Source organism: Felis catus, chromosome D1 (assembly GCF_018350175.1).
Source record: "Felis catus isolate Fca126 chromosome D1, F.catus_Fca126_mat1.0, whole genome shotgun sequence".
NCBI lineage: Eukaryota > Metazoa > Chordata > Mammalia > Carnivora > Felidae > Felis > Felis catus.
The window spans coordinates 110,928,032-110,947,788 of NC_058377.1; the positions used below are offsets into that span (position 1 = coordinate 110,928,032).

Consider the following 19,757-nt stretch of genomic DNA (forward strand, 5'->3'; position numbering starts at 1 on the left):
TCTCTGTGTCTCTCATAAATAAATAAACGTTAAAAAAATTTTTTTTAACTTTTAAACAGAACAAGAGGGGCGCCTGAGTGGCTCAGTCGGCTAAGCGTCCAACTTCGGCTCAGGTCATGATCCCACAGTCTGTGAGTTCAAGCCCCGCGTCGGGCTCTATGCTGACCGCTCAGAGCCTGGAGCGTGTTTCAGATTCTGTGTCTCCCTCTCTCTCTGCCCCTCCCCTGTTCATGCTCTGTCTCTCTCTGTCTCAAAAAAAAAAAAAAGTTAATTAAAAAAATATTAAATAAAAAATAAATAAATAAACAGAACAAGAAATCTGAACAGGAAAGGGATACCTGGGTGGCTTCACTGGTAAAGCCTCCAACTCTTGATTTCGACTCAAGTCACGACCTCAAAATTTAGGAGTTTGAGCCCCACCTCGGGCTCTTCGAGGACAGTGCAGAGCCTGCTTGGGATGATTCCCTCTCTCTTTGCCCCCTCCCCATTCTCCCTGTCTCAAAATAAATAAGTAAACTTCAAAAAAAGGTCGAAACAGGAGGGAACAGGGTGTCAGGGGAATCACGTTCTGGGAACACAGACTGGCCGCCCCTGCCCCAGATGGTGCGACCGAGTAACGGGGAGGCCCCTCGGGGAGTATTCTCAATGCCAGGCCACCTCTGGCTGTGCACCTGCCAGACCAGCTCGGCAGTAAACTGGAAGTCAACAGCTTCAGGCAGCGAAATTTATCCAACGTGCTGAAGACACGTGTCTCCGTGGTCTGGGGTGCTGTGGGGCGCCACGGACCCGTTTGTTTTCCCTGGCACCGCAGAAATCCTCCCTGGCTGCACCAGGCGCGGAGAGCGCCCGCCCGGACCCCTTCCGATGGTGAGCTTTGCACAAACCTCCTCGCCTGGGACACACCTGGGCGCCGCGCCCCCAGGCTGAGCGTGGGAACCACGTAGCGGTGCTACTTTAGAAATCACGAAGGCCACCAGAGGGGAGAGGTGCTTCCAAGGACGGTGGCAGAGACTTAAGCACCTTACGCTAATCCGCTCTCGGAAAAACACCAAGGTCCAGAGTAAGGCGCTCTGGTTGAGAGCGACGACCTATTTATCCCAATTTTTATAAATTCCCATCACGGGCCTATTAGGTGGCTGCTCCTACAGCGGCCCAAGCTCACTCCCCCAGGCCCCTCCGCTTGGGCCAGCACCCCGGCCACCCCGACCATGACGGGGGTGGGGGCGGGCCCTGCTAACCCCAACTCACAGCTGGGATGCCTTCTGCCCTGCTCCCATCTTCCGGCTCCGCACACCCAGCTTAAAGCTCCCCTCCCGCAGGGCTGCCTCCCAGAGAACAACGTCCCACCGGTTCCATTTGGTGATTCTACCCGCACTGACTGGCTGATGACTCTCACTCGTGCGTCTTTCATTTAATCTCCCAACGGAAGCGGTGAACGTCTCCGGGACACGAGTCCTTGTTCAACTGTGAGTCCAGCGAGGACCACAGACAGTTCTCCCAACGCCAAGTGAAGAAGCTGGAGCGGGGCGGGGAGGGATGATGTCGCAACAGCTCGTTCAACGTCGGTCAGATTACTTTAATTTCGCCAACTTTGCCCAATGCCACTCACTGATCTCTGGCCAATAAACTGGTCTGTACTCCCGTGTTTCACGTGTCCCTGCCTTTGTCTTCCTTCTCCTCAATCAATTCCTTTTCTCCATAACCGCAGAGGTCAGCGGCCCGCCAGTCGTAACACTAGCCATCCCGAAGCCGGGTCCCCTTCCCCTCCAGAAGGCTGGCCACGGTGCCACCCCCAGCCCCAGAGGTCCTGGGACGGGCAGCCGCTGAGGAAAGGAGGTGAAAGGTCAGCCCAATGCCAAGTGCTTAGTTGGATTCCAAAACAGGGGTGGGGGGTGGGGGGGAAATTCAGACATGGAAATCACCTCCGTAATAAACAAACCATCGGACCTACCATGTGGCATAGGACTTCCAACCAAAATATATAATTCTGTGCTGTCAGAGCTCTTCCAACAGAGCCTTGAACCCAGATAAGGAGGTAGGAAGGAAGGCAGGAAGCTAGGTAGGTAGGTAGCTAACTAGCTAAGACAGACAGGAGATGCAGACTCATGTTTGTGCTTTTAGCAACGAAAATACAAATTACTCCTTCTACCAACCTGTTTGGCTTATGCTGGACAATGTGATGCACGTTTCACCCAAACTGCCCATTTAATTCCCGCCAGAGCCGGGGCGCCTGGGTGGCTCAGTCGGTTAAGCCTCCGACTTCGGCTCAGGTCACGATCTCGCGTTCCGTGGGTTCGAGCCCCACATCGGGCTCTGTGCTGACAGCTCAGAGCCTGAAGCCTGTTTCAGATTCTGTGTCTCCCTCTTTCTCTGACCCTCCCCTGTTCATGCTCTCTCTGTGTCTCAAAAATAAATAAACGTTAAAAAAAAATTTTTTTTTAATAAATAAATAAAAAGGAAAAAAAAAATAATTCCCGCCAGAACCCACGGAATGGCACGAATTTACCAGGGAGAAGACCAACGCTCGGGCGTCGAGGCACACACACCTGCCCAAGGTCACGGCCAGCAAAGAGCGGAGCTGGGGGATCAGACCCACGTCCGACCCCCCAACCCACATGCTTACCTGCCAGGTGAAGGAGACACTCCATTCAAAGTGCCACGCGAGACCGCTACAGCTACGACACAGATGCGAAATTAGATCGCTCCGCTGTAGCCAGAATGATGATGTGACTGCAGTCAGCAATAAAACCACAGCAACTACAAACACGACCAGGGCCAACTCTAAAATCGTTCTCAGGCACCTGTCTCCCCGCCACAGTTGCACAATCTACTCGCACGCGGGAGCGGGCCCTGTCTTCTACGGCCCAGCACAGCATCAACAGCGGGCAGTTGACTCTGGGGGCACAGCCCGTTTCCCTCATCAGGGAGGAAGCTGGGGCCGGAGGACACTCGGGCCACCACCCCTGGAAAAACTCTCGAGGGGAGACACCGCAGGCACCGTCTACAGCATCGTCTTCGACGGAGGCCAGAGCGGCGCCGCGTATCCCTCTGGGGCCCAGCGACCAGTGTCCGGGACGGTTCTGCTTGGCCACACAAAGCTGGTTCTGCCTCCAGGATGGACACAACACAGGGGGCCATGTTCCTGCCAAGCAGGACTACAGAGATGGCACCCGGGCCGGCCTCAGTGCTGCTACCCACGGCACTTCAAGGAAGGTACCAGAAGGTTCCGGAAGGGCATCAGCCAGGGGAAATCCAGACCTGCATGTGTGGCAAGGTTCATATCTTTCTTTTCTTTTTTCTTTTCTTTTCTTAGTAATCTCTACACCTAATGTGGGGCTCGAACTTACAACCCCGAGATCAAGCGTCCCGTGTTCCACTGACTGAGCCCGCCAGGCGCCCCAAAAAGGTTCGTGACGTTGCTCAGATTCCTTCTTGCTCTGTCAGTATTCCGTATTCCCGCTACTACATTCACGATTAGGGCGAGGAGGTAGGCGCAGGCAAAAATTAGCAGTAACAGTACAGAAAAGGGAGCACCCGTCCACCCGTGTGTGGGCGCATAGCTTTCTGCCCGTCGTGTGCCGTGTCATACTCACTCGCAGACGTGACTCTCCGTGATTGTGCTCTTGTGTTCTCTTGATAAGTGCATATGCAGATAAATACAGATTATTTCCCTAACCTGATGGAGGCACCTTAGAAGCAAGAACGTGAGACGCAAAACTCACTTTGTGTTTCTGGGAGGGCTTCGTGTGCAAGAAATGGGCAGGAACGGTCACTAAGGAGGTGGGGGTCTCTTGAATCCACCACTGGGCATTTAATATTTTCATTAATTAACTGGCCATACAGTTAACTTATTGCCGTCAAGTGTATCGTAATACGCCATTCACGGTCATGGAGTAAATACGCCAAGACGAGGCAGGTTATAGAGGGAATTCTGAATCGTTACACCTGTAAGTCTCTGGGAAAACAACAGCTTCTGCCTAGTGACCTAGGAAGTGCTGTAAAAAATAAACCAAATGTGGGGCGCCTGGGTGGCTCAGTCGGTTGAGCGTCCGACTTCGGCTCAGGTCATGATCTCGCGGTTCGTGGGTTCGAGCCCCGCGTCGGGCTCTGTGCCGACAGCTCAGAGCCTGGAGCCTGTTTCAGATTCTGTGTCTCCCTCTCTCTCTCTCTGACCCTCCCCCGTTCGTGCTCTGTCTCTCTCTGTCTCAAAAAAAAAAAAATAAATGTTAAAAAAAATGTTTTTAAATAAAAAAATAAACAAAATAAACGAAATGCCAAAAGCGAAAAACAAAAAAATAAAATAAACCAAATGCAAATTTGCACGTAGTGTGGCCCCACTCCAGGAAGTAATGGCTAATCAGACGAACGCAGAGAAACGTGACCTGCGCAAAAGAATTGGGGAAAGGTCACTGGGGGTCACATTTTTGTAAAGAAAATACAGAATGTCTTGGCAGTTATCTGCGCCGTCCGTTCAGGTATTTTCTCCGGACGCACGCCCACGAGGACCTGCCCCCAGCCACACCGTCAGCAATGCCGCTGCCGAAGAAGCTTGCGTCCCCCCAAAAGAGACCCCCGGACCTCTGCTCATCCCACGCTGTTCCCACAAGTGTTCCCAAAACCACCGGCAGGGGGGACTTCACCCACAGCGTGCTCTTCACCCAGAAGTGTAACTGAACTTGGGAAATCACAAGTTCCAATTCAGGGACCGGGGAGCACCGTCATACCCGTAATCGCTGCCTGCGGCCACGGGATTATTTGCCAGAACCCGTGCTCACTTTACACCCTCAAGACTAGGGTCACACCCGGGGACCCTCCCTGGTGACAAAGAACAACAGGTGTCGGGGGCACCGCTTTACAGATGCGGAAATGGACACCCGGAAACACGCGCAGTGGGCACGGACGTGGGCCCTCTGCCTGCACCGCGGTCCGAGAAGCAGCAGCGTGCTGCAGGGAGAGAGCACAAGCTTCGGAGAACACGGATCTGGATCCAAATTCCAGCTCTGACACTTACCGGGCCGTGTGTGCAGGTGTGGAAGAGAGAACAGGCTCGAGCGGATGTCACAGCCTCATCACAAGACCCTTTGCCTGGCCTATAAAGTATGAGAATATCCAGCCGTCACATCAAGTGATGGGCCCAACACATCAGGCCTTCAGTGCAGGAACACACTGGGGTGTGCCGGACTCCCAACTGGAGTCCCAGGCTCCAGGAACATGGGCTTCCGTGTGGATTTGCCGCCTCGCCGCCTCCTTGCCAGTAGACCCCCTCCCCTCACTCTATCCGCTCCCCCCCACCCCGTGCTGGCATCGGATCCCCCCCCCCCCAATCATCTGACTTTGACCTTTAGCTTGCCACAGCACTGCTGGGCTCATTTCTAGTGTCTCTTGTTGTACCTGCCGCTGTACAACGGGGGGGGCTTGAGAAAGTAGAAAGAAACCTAAACTGTTCACCCTAAATCTTTTTTTTTTATTATTTTTTTTTAACGTTTATTTATTTTTGAGACAGAGAGAGACAGAGCATGGACGGGGGAGGGTCAGAGAGAGAGAGGGAGACACAGAATCCGAAACAGCCTCCTGGCTCTGAGCTGTCGGCACAGGGCCCGACGCGGGGCTCGAACCCATGAACCGTGAGATCACGACCTGAGCCGAAGTCAGAGCTGAACCAACTGAGCCACGCTAGAGATGCTGACATGTAGGAAAATTAGTAATCAATGCATTATCTCATAAATGAGGAAGTCTTCCATAAAACGTAAAATTTGAGTTACAGCACACGACAATGTCTGAAAGCCATAGTCATTTTGTGTTTGCTTTTAATATAAACGTGTATTGGGGCGCCTGGGTGGCTCAGTCGGTGAAGCGTCCGACTTTGGCTCAGGTCATGATCTCATGGTTCCTGAGTTGGAGCCCCGTGTCAGGCTCTGTGCTGACAGTTTGGAGCCTGGAGCTGCTTCGGATTCTGTGTCTCCCTCTCTCTCTGCCCCACCCCCACTCGGACTCTGTATCTCTCTCTCTCTCTCTCTCTCTCTCTCTCTCTCAAAAAATAAATTAACATAAAAAAAAAAAGCATCTGACTTCAGCTCAGGCAGTGCGGAGCCTGCTTGGGATTCTCTCCCTCTCTCCCCTTTTCTGTCCCCACCCCACCCTCTTTCTCAAATAACTTAAAAAAAAAAAAAAAAGTTTTAGGATGACACTCAGGTTCCTGGGATGGGTTGGTGAACCACCACATCGGGAGTATGGAGGAGTCCTTTCCTTTTAACCTCAAGAACCTGGTGTCCAACAATTAGCTGATAATTTCTAGAAGGCAGAGCAGTAGCCACCCTGTCCCCCGGCCCTCCACAGTGGCAAATACCCTACGTACCCCCAAAGAGGCAGGACTCGTGCAGTGGCAAAATTTCTTTCAATTATTAACTTCCAACAACATTCTGGGCAGAAAAACAACCCGTGCAAAATTACAGGTGGACATTCTGGAGAACTGAGGCTCTGGATCACCTCACCACAAAGGTCAGCTGGCTTCAAGCCCAGGGTCTGCTGGGAACCCAACGTCCACCCAGTATTTGCACGGGGTAGAAGGTGAACTTCACAAAAGGCAACAGAATGTCGTAAGTCAGCAAACATAAAGTACTCCTTACTTGTGTTAATTAACAGATTGAACAACACGCCCCGTACAGCCTACACTATTTCTACAGGCATCAGAGACCGTTAGGCTGGTGGCTTCTGGAGAGGGGCCCCGAGTGCCGAGGCCAATCCCGCGTTAACGTTCCCATGTGCACCCCCTTCGTTTTGCACCGTGTCAAACAGAAAAATCCTCGCAGGCCAAGCTCGGGAGAGGCTCAAGCCATTCGAAGAGGACAGAGGCCTCATTAAAGCGGGCCCCAGAGAATCTCTGAAACACACTCGAAACGTGCCAGTTTTCTTTTATTCTAAATCCTCCGGGAATCGAAGTTCAGGCTCCCCCCCCAGCAACCCAACTCTGGCCCGCCAGCGATAACCACGCGGACTGACTCAACGTCCTCTCCCACAAAGGAAAAACTGCACCCGATCAAAGTGCAGAAGCAGCTCCGGGCCAGAGCGGGCGCGCGTTTCCGCCTCCCACCTTCCCCGCCGCCCTGGGAGCCCAGGCTGCGTCTCTAATTGCTCAGCTGGAACGCGTCCCGGAGGGCACCGCAGGCAACTGCGGCCGGCGCGCCCCGCCCCGCCCCCACGGCGCGCGTCACGTGACGGCTGCGAAAAGTAGGGGAAAGGTTACCACGAGCCCCGCCCCCGGCCTGGCGCGCCCGGGGCGCTCAGATCCTGTTCCACCCGCCCGGCTCGGGGAGACCTTCCGGAGCGAGCTGGCTCGCGTCGCCGGCGCTGCCACCCTCCTCCCCGGCGACACGAAGCGCCTCTCCGTGGGAAGGCCGAGCCCCGCGTGGCCAGCCCTGGGGACAGCTGAGGGCTCAGGGCGCCCTATGCCACCCCACACCCAAACTGCAGCATCGCGTCCCGGCGCGCCCGAAGCGCGTCCGGAAGGGGCTTGCTGCGAAGCCCCGGGGAAAAAGTAACAGTGTTTCTATGAATGGGCACGCGGGGCCAGGGTTGCATAAGCGCAGGCCCTGGCCCCAAGACTCCCCGGGGGCCCACGCTGGCCCACTAGATTCACACTGGTCTGGAGACAGGCCAAGGGCGGCAGCAGCAGGGACGCCAGGTTTCTTCCCTTCGCCCCTGGCTTAGGCCACTTGTTTTCAGTGCAAACTCGAAAGGTTATTTCGGCCTGTGCACCGTGCCAATTTCTGCCACTGTGATACAAAGTATGTGCGCTCCCTTTTCTCTGTTTGATTTCAACAGATGGGAGCTCAGTGTACAAGGTCGGGTCTAGAAATGTTTCACCGGAAGGAAGCCGGTCGTTTGTATGCGAAAAGGAGCCCCCGGGCGCACAGAGGCAGCACCACCCCAACCCCTGAGTGCTGCACACAGTTCACATCAGACACGATGGCCCCAGACGACTTACAACCAGACGCTGCCTCGCCTCTGCGATCAGCACGATCATCAGCATTATGTCCTCATATTTACGCCACACTCCCCGCGCGTCGCCCTACATACTTTGGAAAGGCGGGGGGGGGGGGGTGCTCGCTGGCATAAATGAAAGAACAGTGAGTTCGGCCATTTTTTAATCACTTGGTTTGGGGTTCAGAAGGAAATAAGCATGCTTGAATATCTGGAATGACTAGAAACCCGACGCCTATGCAAGAAAATGGTGTAACAAAATACATGTTTCCAAAGAGTAAACGGATTTTGTCCGGTACCTTACAAAGTTACCGGTCTCCCACAAAAATCTGCCAGTAAGTATTTGAACTACACAAGGAGCACAGAGGAACCGAAAGCCTGTCCTGAGTTGGGAAAACGACGTCTGTTCCCTACTGAATCGGGTTGATTACTCCGGAGTTTTAACTCTTGGTGTTAAAAAAGTCAGGTCGGCTTGAACGAAAGCCAACCATCAATTTACATTATAAAGACGCTGACCCACGGCCTTTCCGAACAAAATGAAAGGAACTGGTCGTTGACTCGCCGAGGGGGCTGAGGTTTGGAGCTGCCTCCATCCCGGCCCGGGACCCCGGGTAGCTCCGCCACCCCGACCGCGCTGTCCGGGCAGGAAGGGCCAGAGCGCCCAGGCCTGGTCACGTGACGCCCCTCCTCCACCCCCCGCCGGGCCGCTGCCGGGCTGGGAACCCGCCGCGACCTTGGGCAGTTTCACGGCGCCCACCTGCCCCGCACCAGGGGATGGGGGGGGGCGCTCGCAAGCGGGGACCCCGGCCGGGCGCCCCGATCTCGCTCACGACGGGTGCTCCGACCGCGCGGGGAGTCCCGCGTCAAGGGCGTGTCCCGACGGCTGCAATGCGGGGGCGGCCGCAGGAGGCTGGGTGGACTGCGCCCCACGGAGTCCCGAAGGCCGAGCGTCCCTCTAGCTCCCACTGCGACCCCTGGACGCCCCCCTAGGCCCAATCCATCCCTGGAGGGCGAAGGGATGCGGCGGGATCGAGAGGGGGTTGGCGGCGCCCAGCCAAGTCCAGAAGGCCGAGCACCCCTCCTGCAGCCTCACCGACCCTCGGACGGACCCCCAGACCCAATCCATTCCGAAGAGTGGGGTGGGATGAGAGGAAAGGGGCTCTAGGGGCCCCAGGCCAGAGGCATCCTGCCCAGTCCGCAGAACCAAGCATCCCTCCAGCTCCCGCACTGTACCTCCCGGCGGGCCGATCGACCCTCGGGCGTACCCCCAGACCCAATCCACTCCTGGGAAGTGAGAGCGAGAAGGGCGAAGAAAGAGGCCAGTACCCCTACTGGTCCCGAGCTTGGCGCATCCTACCCAAGTCCGAAGGGCTGAGCATCCTTCCCGCTGCCGCACCGGACCGGCACAGGAGGCCCGCGCGCAGACACACCCCTAGGCGGACCCCAGACCCAATCCACCGCGGGAGGTGGGGAGTCCCCGACCCGCTCCCGTTTCAGGCTCCCCATGAACCCCGCCGTCCTGGCGGGGCGATGCCGGAGGTTCCCCTCGGCGCTGCGGCTCGGCAGGCGGCCCCCGCACCCCCCGCCCTCCGGAGTCCGGACCCTGGCAGTCCCCGCGCGCCCCACCCTGGCGCCGGCCGCAGCCCGCGAGCCCGCGCCCGCTCGCCCATCGTCCCCGCGCGCCCAGCCTCGGCCCAGCCTTACCGAGTCGGCAAGCGGAGGCGCGGCGGCGGCGGCGGCGGCGGCAGCGGCGAAGGCGGCGGCGGACTGAGCGAGCGGCGAGCGAGAGCCGGGGGCGGGAGGGCCGCGGGCGAGGCCGAGTGCACCCGACGCCGGCAGCCGCCGATTGGCTGCCGCTCGCGGGGCTTCGGTGCGGGCGGGGCTGAGACTCCCGGAGCTCGGCGGGTCGGGGGCGGGACCTGGACGGGGCGGGGCATCGGCGGGGCGCCTAGGGGGACGCGTCAGGTGAGGAAACCGAGGCTGCCCCGAGGCCCGCCACCTGAGCCTCTGCCAGCCGGGGGGCCCAGGGCGACATTCCTCACCCTGGAGACTCTGTTTTCTCATCCGAAAAATGGGCCAACTCATTTGGCCCAGGCCCATGAGAGCGTTTAGCGTGGTGCCTGGCTCATGCTAGCCCTTTACAGCCATTGCCCGTATAATCCTCAAAGCACCCCTATAAATAGCTGATCCCCGCCTGGGCTGCAGAAGGGATCACTACTTGCACGCGATCACACAGCTAAGAACGTGGATGCGGCGTTGGGCCCGGGTCTGACTCCAGAGCCCACGTCCCCAATCGGACCTTATCCCCAGCTGATGCGATCCCGAGGCAGAGCGGCTCGCGGAGCCAAAACGCTAATGGGAATTCCGGTGACCTTTCTGAGCCTCCTCCTTATCTAAGTGGGAGAAAAATACCTCCCACGGGGGCTTTGGTAAGGTTTGGTAAACTAATTATTCAGGCGCCTAAAGCACTGTTGGTCCCAGGAAAGACATAGCTGGAGGTGGGGACAGAGTGACCGAGAGACCCCTGTGTGGGTCACTGAGCTCAGGAGAGGCGTCGAGAGTGCAGTCACCGGCCGATCCCAGGAGTCTAGGCCGCTGGCAACTGCCGCAGGGCACTCAGGGAAGTGCGGGCAGAGCTTCCCTCCCTCCCCGCCCCGCCACCCCCACCCCTGCCCTTTTCCTATCTTCGCCTGAAATTTTCCCAGGTCCTAGGCGGGGGTCCCGGATACAGCAGGTGCTCCATACATGCACCCGTTTTAGGACAGAGACCCGGCTCTGCTTAAGGTCAATCACTTCTTTTATGAAAACCCCATGCTTGCCTCCATCTAGGTCTGTATTATTTGGTCGTTACCCCTGAAGGGCTTAGAAGAGAAAACGAAAGTTGTCTCTTGTTCCCGCCCCCCATCCGTCTGCCACCACCACAGTTAACCGTTGGTGCGCACTCTCCAGACGGCTTTCAAGAAAGTCACGGGATCCGTCTCTTCTGCGTATTTAACCCGCCCCACGGGCACGTATGCCCCCTTTTCACGTCGCAGGTACAAATTAGGCTGAGCCGACCGTCAGCGTGCCTCTTTGAGCTCCGCTTTCTCTCTGCAGATGCCTAGAAGTGCGGCCACCGGGTCAAAGGACAGGCACCTGCGACATTTGGGTGACATTTGGGTGCCCCTTGCTGAGCTGTCCTCAAAAAAGCTGACTAACGTCTACGTCCACCCACGCGTGGGAGAGGAGCCGTGGCTCCAGGAGATCGCCAGTGCTGTCATTACCCGTTCTTTTCATCTTTGCCAATCCTAAAGGAGCGGGTGTAGACAACGCTCCTTATTTTAATTTGCATTTCTTTGAAGTGGGAAGTGGGAGATTTCCGGCCACTGCAGGTTCCCGTCTGGACCGAGAGCGATCCCAGGCCCTCACCTCCCCCACACACACACCCCCACCACCACTCGGGCCCCCAGCTCCAGATTTGCCCGCGCAAGAGGGCAGGTGAGCTGGGCCCCGGGGCACACCTGCTCAACGCCCAGTTGCACTGCGCCTGCCTGGGCCGCTCCATCGTTCTCTGCTCTCCTGTCTGGCTCTCCTTCCTGGTTTGTGCCTCGGACTGTCACCCTCACCTCAAATGCCCTTCCCTCCTTTCCCTAGAATCCTAGCCAGCCCTCTGCAGGTCCCCGCCCAAGGTCACTTTCTTCCTCACCCCAGCGCTGTCGTGGACGCCCCCCTGGGATTAGCCCCGAGCCCTGTGTGTTCCCAGGGCTCTGCGGCCTTGACAGGGCACCCCTCCCTGCAAGCCTCCTCGGTGCCACCTGGGCGGGGGAGGGTGGGGGGGGGGGGGGAAGCGGGTCAGGGCAAGGCAGGACAGGACCGAGGTCCTTGGGGCGCCGGGGCTCTTGGCCCCAATAATGAAACTCACACCACTACCAGTTCCAGCCAGAGTGTGGAGGCCTCATTCCCCTCCGGTGCGCTCCCCCGGCTGGTGAGGCAACCACTGTTAATAAAGAGCCCCCAAGAACTAGGCCCCTGGGGAGTTCTAGGCCTGTCGGATCCTGTATTCCCTTTGGGCCAAAAATATCCCAGAGTTGGCCTCAGAAACTAAAGTAATCTTTCTCAAGCTCTGGTTTGTTTGTTTTTTGTTTTTTCAATTCTTTCCCAGGTCGAATGAAACCTTCTATAGCAGCTGCCTATCGTGGCTCTAAGGAAACCTTTTTTAAAAAAATGTATGTAATGTTTTTATTATCACCGAGAAACCCCCCACCCCTTTGTTTCACTCTAAAAATATCTTTTTATGGAAAAACTCAAGCATACAAAACTTAATGAGAACAGTATAATAAAGTCCTGGGTAACCAAAACTCAGGTTCAACAATTGTCAAGCGAGGGCCTGACTTGTCTATGCCCCTGCCCCTGCCTCTGGATTTCTTTAAAGCAAATCCAGAAATACTGTTTTGCCCACAAGTTCTTGAGTACAGATCTCTAAAAGATAAAGGTCCTTTTTAAGAAACAGACACCTCCCCCCCCACACACACACACGAAATACCCACAGTACTGTTGTCCAACCTAAAAGAACAGAACAATTGAAACACAAAACTTGTAAGGCTCTCTTAGGCCGCTAAGAGCACAGCTGAGTCCCACTCTCCTGCCAGCAAGAAACGAGGCTGGTTCTGATCCAAAAGTGTGTGAGATTTTCTGGAACTCAGCTCTCACTTCCCACAGGAAAAAATTTTGTAATCTCCGAGTTCTGTGCTCCTCTCTTCTCTCCGGAGCGTTGAGCCCCCTCTGAACTTGAACCTTGAGCTGTTGTTGTAGGTGGTGAGCAAATAGCGACAGTTCCACGTCAGGTGGCAATAATATTTGCTCCGGCCAGCATCACCTCTGGGGGGGGGGGGGGGTTCCGGGAGGGCAAAACGAGGTAATACACATGCAAGGAAATGAACAAAGGCAGCTTGACCACGTGCCAGTGAAAGCAACTCATCCCAACCACAGAAGTGGTTTCTTTTTTAATTTTTTTTAACGTTTATTTATTTTTGAGACAGGGAGAGACAGCATGAACGGGGGAGGGTCAGAGAGAAAGAGGGAGACACAGAATCCGAAACGGGCTCCAGGCTCTGAGCTGTCAGCACAGAGCCCGACGCGGGGCTCGAACTCCCAGGCCGTGAGATCGTGACCTGAGCCGAAGTCGGATACTTAACCGACTGAGCCCCCCAGGCGCCCCGTCACAGAAGCGGTTTCTTAAATGAATAGGCTTGCCCTGTGACCCAGGAATCCTGCCTTCTGAGCATCTACCGAGAAGAAGAAATGAGAACACACATCCGTGCACAGACCCCCGGTACGGGAATGTTTACGGAAGATCCCCTCAGGTTGACAAAATTCTGGAAACGACCCACGTGCCCATCAGCACAGAATGGATAAATACATTGAGGTTTCTCTGGATAGGGGAATAATAAGCAGCCAGAAAAAAAACCAATGAACTGCTGATGGCACACACAAGGGGGTGAACCTGACAGATCTCCTGTTAAGGGAAAGAAAGCCAAATGAACACACAGAGTATTTGTTGACTGTATGATTTCTATAACCAGTGGTGCATATTAACTGCAGTGATGGGTATCGGCTGTAAAGGAGACCCCGGGGGGGGGCAGGGTAATGTGACTTCCGTGACTCTATACGCCTAAGATTACGCACTTCACGCTCCTTCCTTACCTGCACGTGAGGCCTCGATGTTAAAAATTAAAAGTTACTGGGGCTCCTGGGTGGCTCAGTCGGTTGAGCGTCCGACTTCCGCTCAGGTCGTGATCTCGGGTTTGTGAGTTCGAGCCCCGCGTCGGGCTCTGCGCCGACAGCTCGGAGCCTGCTTCGGATTCTGTCTCCGTCTCTCTGCCCCTCCCCTGCTCACGCTCTCAATCTCTCTCTCTCTCTCTCTCTTTCTCTCTCAAATAGAAAATAGAACATAAAAAGATTTTTCTAATTACAAATTTACACAGATTTAGAGGTAAGTGGGGCATTGATCCTCGGTGGCGAGAGCAAAGCCATCCGGGCGGTCACGAAATAAAGGAACTGACAAATTTGAGCCCCTGGGATCACCTGGGGAGACAGCAGCCTTAGAGGGGAGAGGAGGAGAGGCGGGACGTCAACCCCTTGCTGGTGCAGGGGAGCAGCAGGGAGAGCAGTGGGGACGGTGTCCAGAGCCTGGGAGGTGTGGGCAGGAGTGGCAAAGTGGCACCCCATCGTTCCTCCTTCCTCCCCACTCCTCCCTGGGCCGCTGCTGTCCCCTCCCCTCCACGGCAGGGACCCCACTCTGTCCCCTCTGCGTCTCCAAGTACCCAGCCCCCTGATGGGTCAGGTGAGGGCACAAGGCAGGCGGGCAGGGGTCTGCCTTCCTGGGAAGGCCTCACGGTAAAGCCAAGGAGCAGTGGCCCGGGAGTGGGCACAGCTGGCCACCAGCCTGGGTCTGCCGCTGGCTGGCTCTGCGGACACCCCCTCCCCTATCTGGGCCTCCGTTTCCCCACCTACCCAAATGAGGACCTGGGCCCAGGGCACTAATGAAAAGCCTTCCCACCACTGTTCTTTTGTTTATTTTTTTTGTTTTGTTTTAACATTTATTTATTTTCGAGAGAGAGCGCACGCGCACGCACGAGTAGGGGGGTGGACAGAGTATCCAAAGCGAGCTCTGCACTGACAGCAGAGAGCCCGAGGCAGGGTTCGAACTCACAAACCGGGAGATCATGACGCAGGCCGAAGTCGGATGCTCCACCGACTGAGCCACACAGGTGCCCCTCCCACTGCCGCCGTTTTTTATTTGGAGAAGCAGGAATTCTAGTTGCTAAGGGGTGTGAAGTCCAGAACCAGAGGGCCTGGGTTCAAATCCTGACTCCGCCACTTGCCAGCTGAATGATCTTAACCTCTCAGTTTCCTCATCTGTAAAATGGGGCAAGTAATAGAAGCTGCCTTGGGGAGGCTTCATGAAAATGACACGAGTAACTGACAGGATGTGCTTCAACATTCCCAGGACACGGCAGGTGCCATTTAAGCGTCAGCTAGGATTGTTGCGTTCCCTCTTTGGAGTCCGTATCTCAAAAGCTTTTGTTTATAAACAGTAAAACATAATGAATGAATAACTTACTTCCTTGTTTACGAATCAGAAACGCAGACACGATTGCCAGCCAGACCTCTTTGAACACATGCTTGTCCCAAAGTCCAAGACCTGATGACAGCACAGGGACTGACTGCATAGGGTTCTGTCTCTGTCTCTCTCTGCCCCTCCCGGGCTCACGAGCACAATCTTGCACTCTGTCTCTCTCTCAAAATAAGTAAATAAACTTTAAAAAGGTCAGAAGAGTTCAAGGGCCACCATTACGACGTCACATGCCAGTTATCTCCAAGGTCCCCACTAGCCCAGCCTGCTGGGAGAATGCATGCCGGGGCCAGGCCCTGAGCTTCTTGGAAAGGCCAGAGGCGCGTGCTGGGCACAAAGCAGGCGACAGCTCAGTGGGTTTCCTTGAAGTCGGTAGCTTGACTGGCTCCCAGCTGACACGCCAGGCCAGCCTGGGCACTGGGACCACAAAGATGGGGAAGAGGTGACCCTCTTGTAACACCTGTTAGCAGGTGCCTGAACATCCAGTTGAGAGCATTGACAGAGGACTTCCGTGTCAAGAAGCAAATTCCTCCCCTTTGTTGGGAGAAGGAGGTGGGAAGCTCGCACGCTGAGCTCAGTTGTTATGCTTTGTGGGGAGGGCCACTCATGTAAATCTGATGGCAACCACAACCTTTTCCCCAGAAAAATGCACCCACACAAACAGTCGTAAATAATTTCAGTCTTGGACCTTCCAGAGTCCATTTACAAACTCCTGACTCCGACGGATTAAGAAAAAAAAAAATCATCTGAAATTTGGAAACAAGGAAAAAGAATGTTTGAACGTTCTTTCACGGGCTCACTGTCTAAGAGGCCCATCCAAGGATTTCTCGTCCTCTCTGGGGAAATAGATTTTGACCCGGCCCCAGACTATGCAAAGTCACGTGTTGACTGGTAGATTGTTGTACAACAGAAATGCAGAGGGTTTCTGGTGGTAGGAAAAAAAAAAGTATTCCCCCAAGTTAAGGTTTCATTGCCCTGTAGGATGTTATCGAGACTTGCTCCCATTTAGGAAAAACTCAGACTTTTGTCCTACCTTCCCTTGTAGGGAAAGCCTGGTTATTCCTGCTGCGTGTCCCTTCCCTGTGTGTCCTCTTTACTCCTCACCAGAAAACTTTACTTCTTAAAAACAATTTTTTCAATGTTTACTAATTTTTGAGAGAGAGAGAGAGTGAGAGAGCATGAGTAGGGGAAGGGCAGAGAGAGAGAGAGAGAGAGAGAGAGAGAGAGAGAATGCAAAGTAGGCTCCAGGCTCTGAGCTGTCAGCCCAGAGCCCTACGTGGGGCTTGAACTCACAAACCGTGAGATCATGACCTGAGCTGGAACCCAGAGTCGGATGCTTAGCTGACTGAGACACCCGGACACCCCAAAATTCCAAGCTGATAACAGTGGCCCGGTCTTTCTACTGACCAGCCCCATCCAGGAGGCTGCCCAGGGTTGCTTCAACAGATGGTCCTAGTGTTTTTATCTCTTAGGAGTTTACAAGGGTTTCAGGGACCAGGCACAGACACCAGTACGTATACTTTCTATCATTTCATGGAATTTAACCCGCTCCCTAGCCTTCATGATCCAGGTCTCTCCTCTATCAGAGCTTCTGGACTCAACCTCTAGAATGTTCTTTTTTTTTTTTTTTTTTTTTGAGAGACAGAACACCAAGCAGGGGAAGGGGCAGAGAGAGAGGGAGACACAGAATCCAAAACAGGCTCCAGGCTCCCAGCTGTCAGCACAGAGCCCGACGCGGGGCTCGAACTCATGAACCGCGAGATCATGACCTGAGCCGAAGTCGGACACTTAATGGACCGAGCCACCCAGGCGCCCCAAGAATCCTCGTCTTTTGAACTGCTTTGCCGTCCAGCTGGGCCCCTCACTGATAAACGGAAATCTTTGAACTCGCACACTTTGCATTTGAGAGTCGTGTTTTTAACTTACTGAAAATCCTATCTGATACACATGACTGTGTGTGAGAACCAGATGCCTTTTGGAAGGCTGACATTCGGTTCAGAGCATCTCGGGGTATGAAGGGCGAGAGAGGAGGGGCCCTGAACGTTCCTGGGACCCTGGGGCCCCTCGTTGTAAAGGGGCTCACTCCACAGGCCCCCAGAGGTTGAGCCTCTCGGAGGGCAGAGACCTTGAGACAGCCGCTCAGACCTCTTTTGGCCCACAGCTTCCTCCTGGATTTCTGCCGCTGTGTGAGGCCAGGGGACACCTTGATGGGAAAGGGGTGGGGGCACCCACACCCACAGGCCCCCCCCCGGACCACCAGAGGCCACCCGGCAAACCACCGGACCGTTTGTACAAGACCCACATTTGTGTGGCGCCTTTCCACTCACACGTGCTGTTATCTTCACGTTTCGAATCGATTCACCTGCTTCCTTTTTCCCCAAGAGAGACGAATGATAACTGGAAATATCAAGGGCTGAGAAAGCCAGTGGTTCTGCCCAGCCTGACGACACCTTCCCCCGGTCTTCAGTGCGAGCAGGAAACACTTCAAGATTCTGGGTTCGAGACAGAACTTGCACATCTGCTTTCCATTCTCTGAAACCCCGCTGGGGTTCGAGTACCCCCACCCCAGATTTTCGGCCCCGAGAGCTAGCCCCCTCCGGTCCCTAGGGGGCCCTCCTCATTTACAAATGGGGGAGAAATAAACAGAGCTCCTCAGTGGAGCTTCCCCCCGGGGGTGGGAGAACGTTTGAGCCTCTATTGAACACCCACTGCGCGTCGGGCCACAAGCGAACAAGGGAGGGACTATAGAATGTGAGGTCCTCGGAGGTTCCTTCCACCCTGCCCCAGCTCATCCAGCACGGCCTCCTCCACCTCCAGCGGGGGTCCTCTCCAAGTTCACCAGCCACCACGGTGACCCACCAGCCCCCTGGACCAGCACAGGCCACTTGGCAAATCGTGTTGGCCCCCTTCCCTAGGTCCCACCCTGTCGGAACCCTCTGCTGCGTTTCATGGCGGGCCTCCTCCTCCCCTCCCGGGAACCTCCTCCCGTCACCTGTGAGTCACCCTAGCTCTAGGTTCTCTCCTCCCCCGGGACCTGTTCTCAGATGCTCCCCCCCCCCCCCCCCCCGGCTCATTTCCATCCACCTCTCCCAACCGAGATACAGCTCTGTCACCGGCCACGGTCCCCTGTGAGCTCCCCCCTTGCCACGCTAGCACCCCAATCCTGATCCTCCCCCCCTGCCAGTTCCAAGGCCTCCCCAAGTGAAAGGATGAAGTCACTGGCTTCCTGGGGCCGAGTTACCCACCTAGGAGAGGCCTAGCTCTAGGTGTCAGCGAAGCAGGGCCACAAAGAGAAGAAAAGTGTGTGTGTGTGTGTGTGTGTGTGTGTGCGCACACGTGTTATATTTTCTGTGTCACAGAAAGCAGCAGATAGTCCTTGAAGGAAGAATGAGGGCTTTGATGTGTTTTCTTACACTTATTTAAGTATCTATCTCTGTAATTACGTAAGAGAAAGTCTCCTTAATCCTTTCAGCAAGGAGGGCTTTCAAAAGAGCTGAATCCAGCTCTGATCTGACCCATATTCATTCATTTGTTCATTCCTTCATTCACTGGGCAAACATGGACTGAGCACCTCCAATGCGCCAGGATTGTTCTAGGTACTGGGACTCGGCAGTGACAGAACCTTTAGACCAAGCCCTGTCCTCAGGAGCCCCATGTTCTGGTAGGACAGGCAGGCAAGCAGCAAATACTCTTTCGTGCAAAAAGAAAGGGCACAGGGGAAAAACAAAACAGGGAGCAGGACCCAGTGTGCACAGCCTAGTGTGGGGCAGGTAAGGCTAGCTTATATTTTCAACAGACCATAAGTTCCTAAGGGTGCAAATTCTTGTAACCAGCACCTCACCCATCATAGGGGCCTTGGAAATGTTAGCTGGATGATTAACTGATGACTGAGTGGATGGGTGGGTAAGTGGATGGATGGATGGATGGTGGATGGATGGATGGAAGGACAGGTGGGTGGATGGATGGATGGATGGGTAGGTAAGCATGTGGATGGGTGGATGGATGGATTGTTGGATGGATGGGTGGATGGATGGATGAATGGGTGGATGGATGGGTAGATGGATGGTTGGATGGATGGATGGGTGGATGGATGGGTAGATGGGTGGATGGATGGTTGGATGGATGGATGGATGGATGGATGGATGGTGGATGGACAGACAGGTGGGTGGATAGATGGATGGATGAATGGGTATGTGGATGGGTGGAAGGATGGATGGATGGATGGACAGACAGGTGGGTGGATGGATGGATGGGTAGTTGGGCATGTGGATGGGTGAGTGGATGGATGGTTGGATGGATGGATGAATGGGTGGATGAATGGGTAGATGGATGGGTGGATGGGTGGGTGGATGGTTGGATGGATGGATGGATGGGTGGATGGATGGGTAGATGGGTGGATGGATGGATGGATGGATGGATGGATGGATGGATGGATGTGTAGGTGAGCATGTGGATGGGTGGGTGGATGGATGGTTGGATGGATGGATGAATGGGTGGATGAATGGGTAGATGGATGGGTAGATGGGTGGATGGATGGTTGGATGGATGGATGAATGGGTGGATGAATGGGTAGATGGATGGGTGGATGGGTGGATGGATGGTTGGATGGATGGATGGATGGATGAATGGACGGACAGGTGGGTGGATGGATGGATGGGTAGTT

The 19,757-nt window shown here is 55.1% G+C and overlaps 1 protein-coding gene across 2 annotated transcripts in view; it reads right to left on the bottom strand.

The window, feature by feature from the left end:
- CPT1A (carnitine palmitoyltransferase 1A) overlaps nt 1–9,842 on the bottom strand; it is a 55,542-nt gene extending 45,700 nt beyond the window's left edge. The window contains exon 1 of one of the 2 annotated variants that reach the window (XM_023240171.2): nt 9,685–9,842. The gene's annotated coding sequence lies outside the window, so the exon portion shown is untranslated. Of the gene's footprint in view, nt 1–5,011; nt 5,084–9,684 lie in introns of those variants that run through there. The other variant, XM_045039664.1, reaches the window with a different exon arrangement.
- Between the last annotated feature and the right edge of the window lie 9,915 nt (nt 9,843–19,757).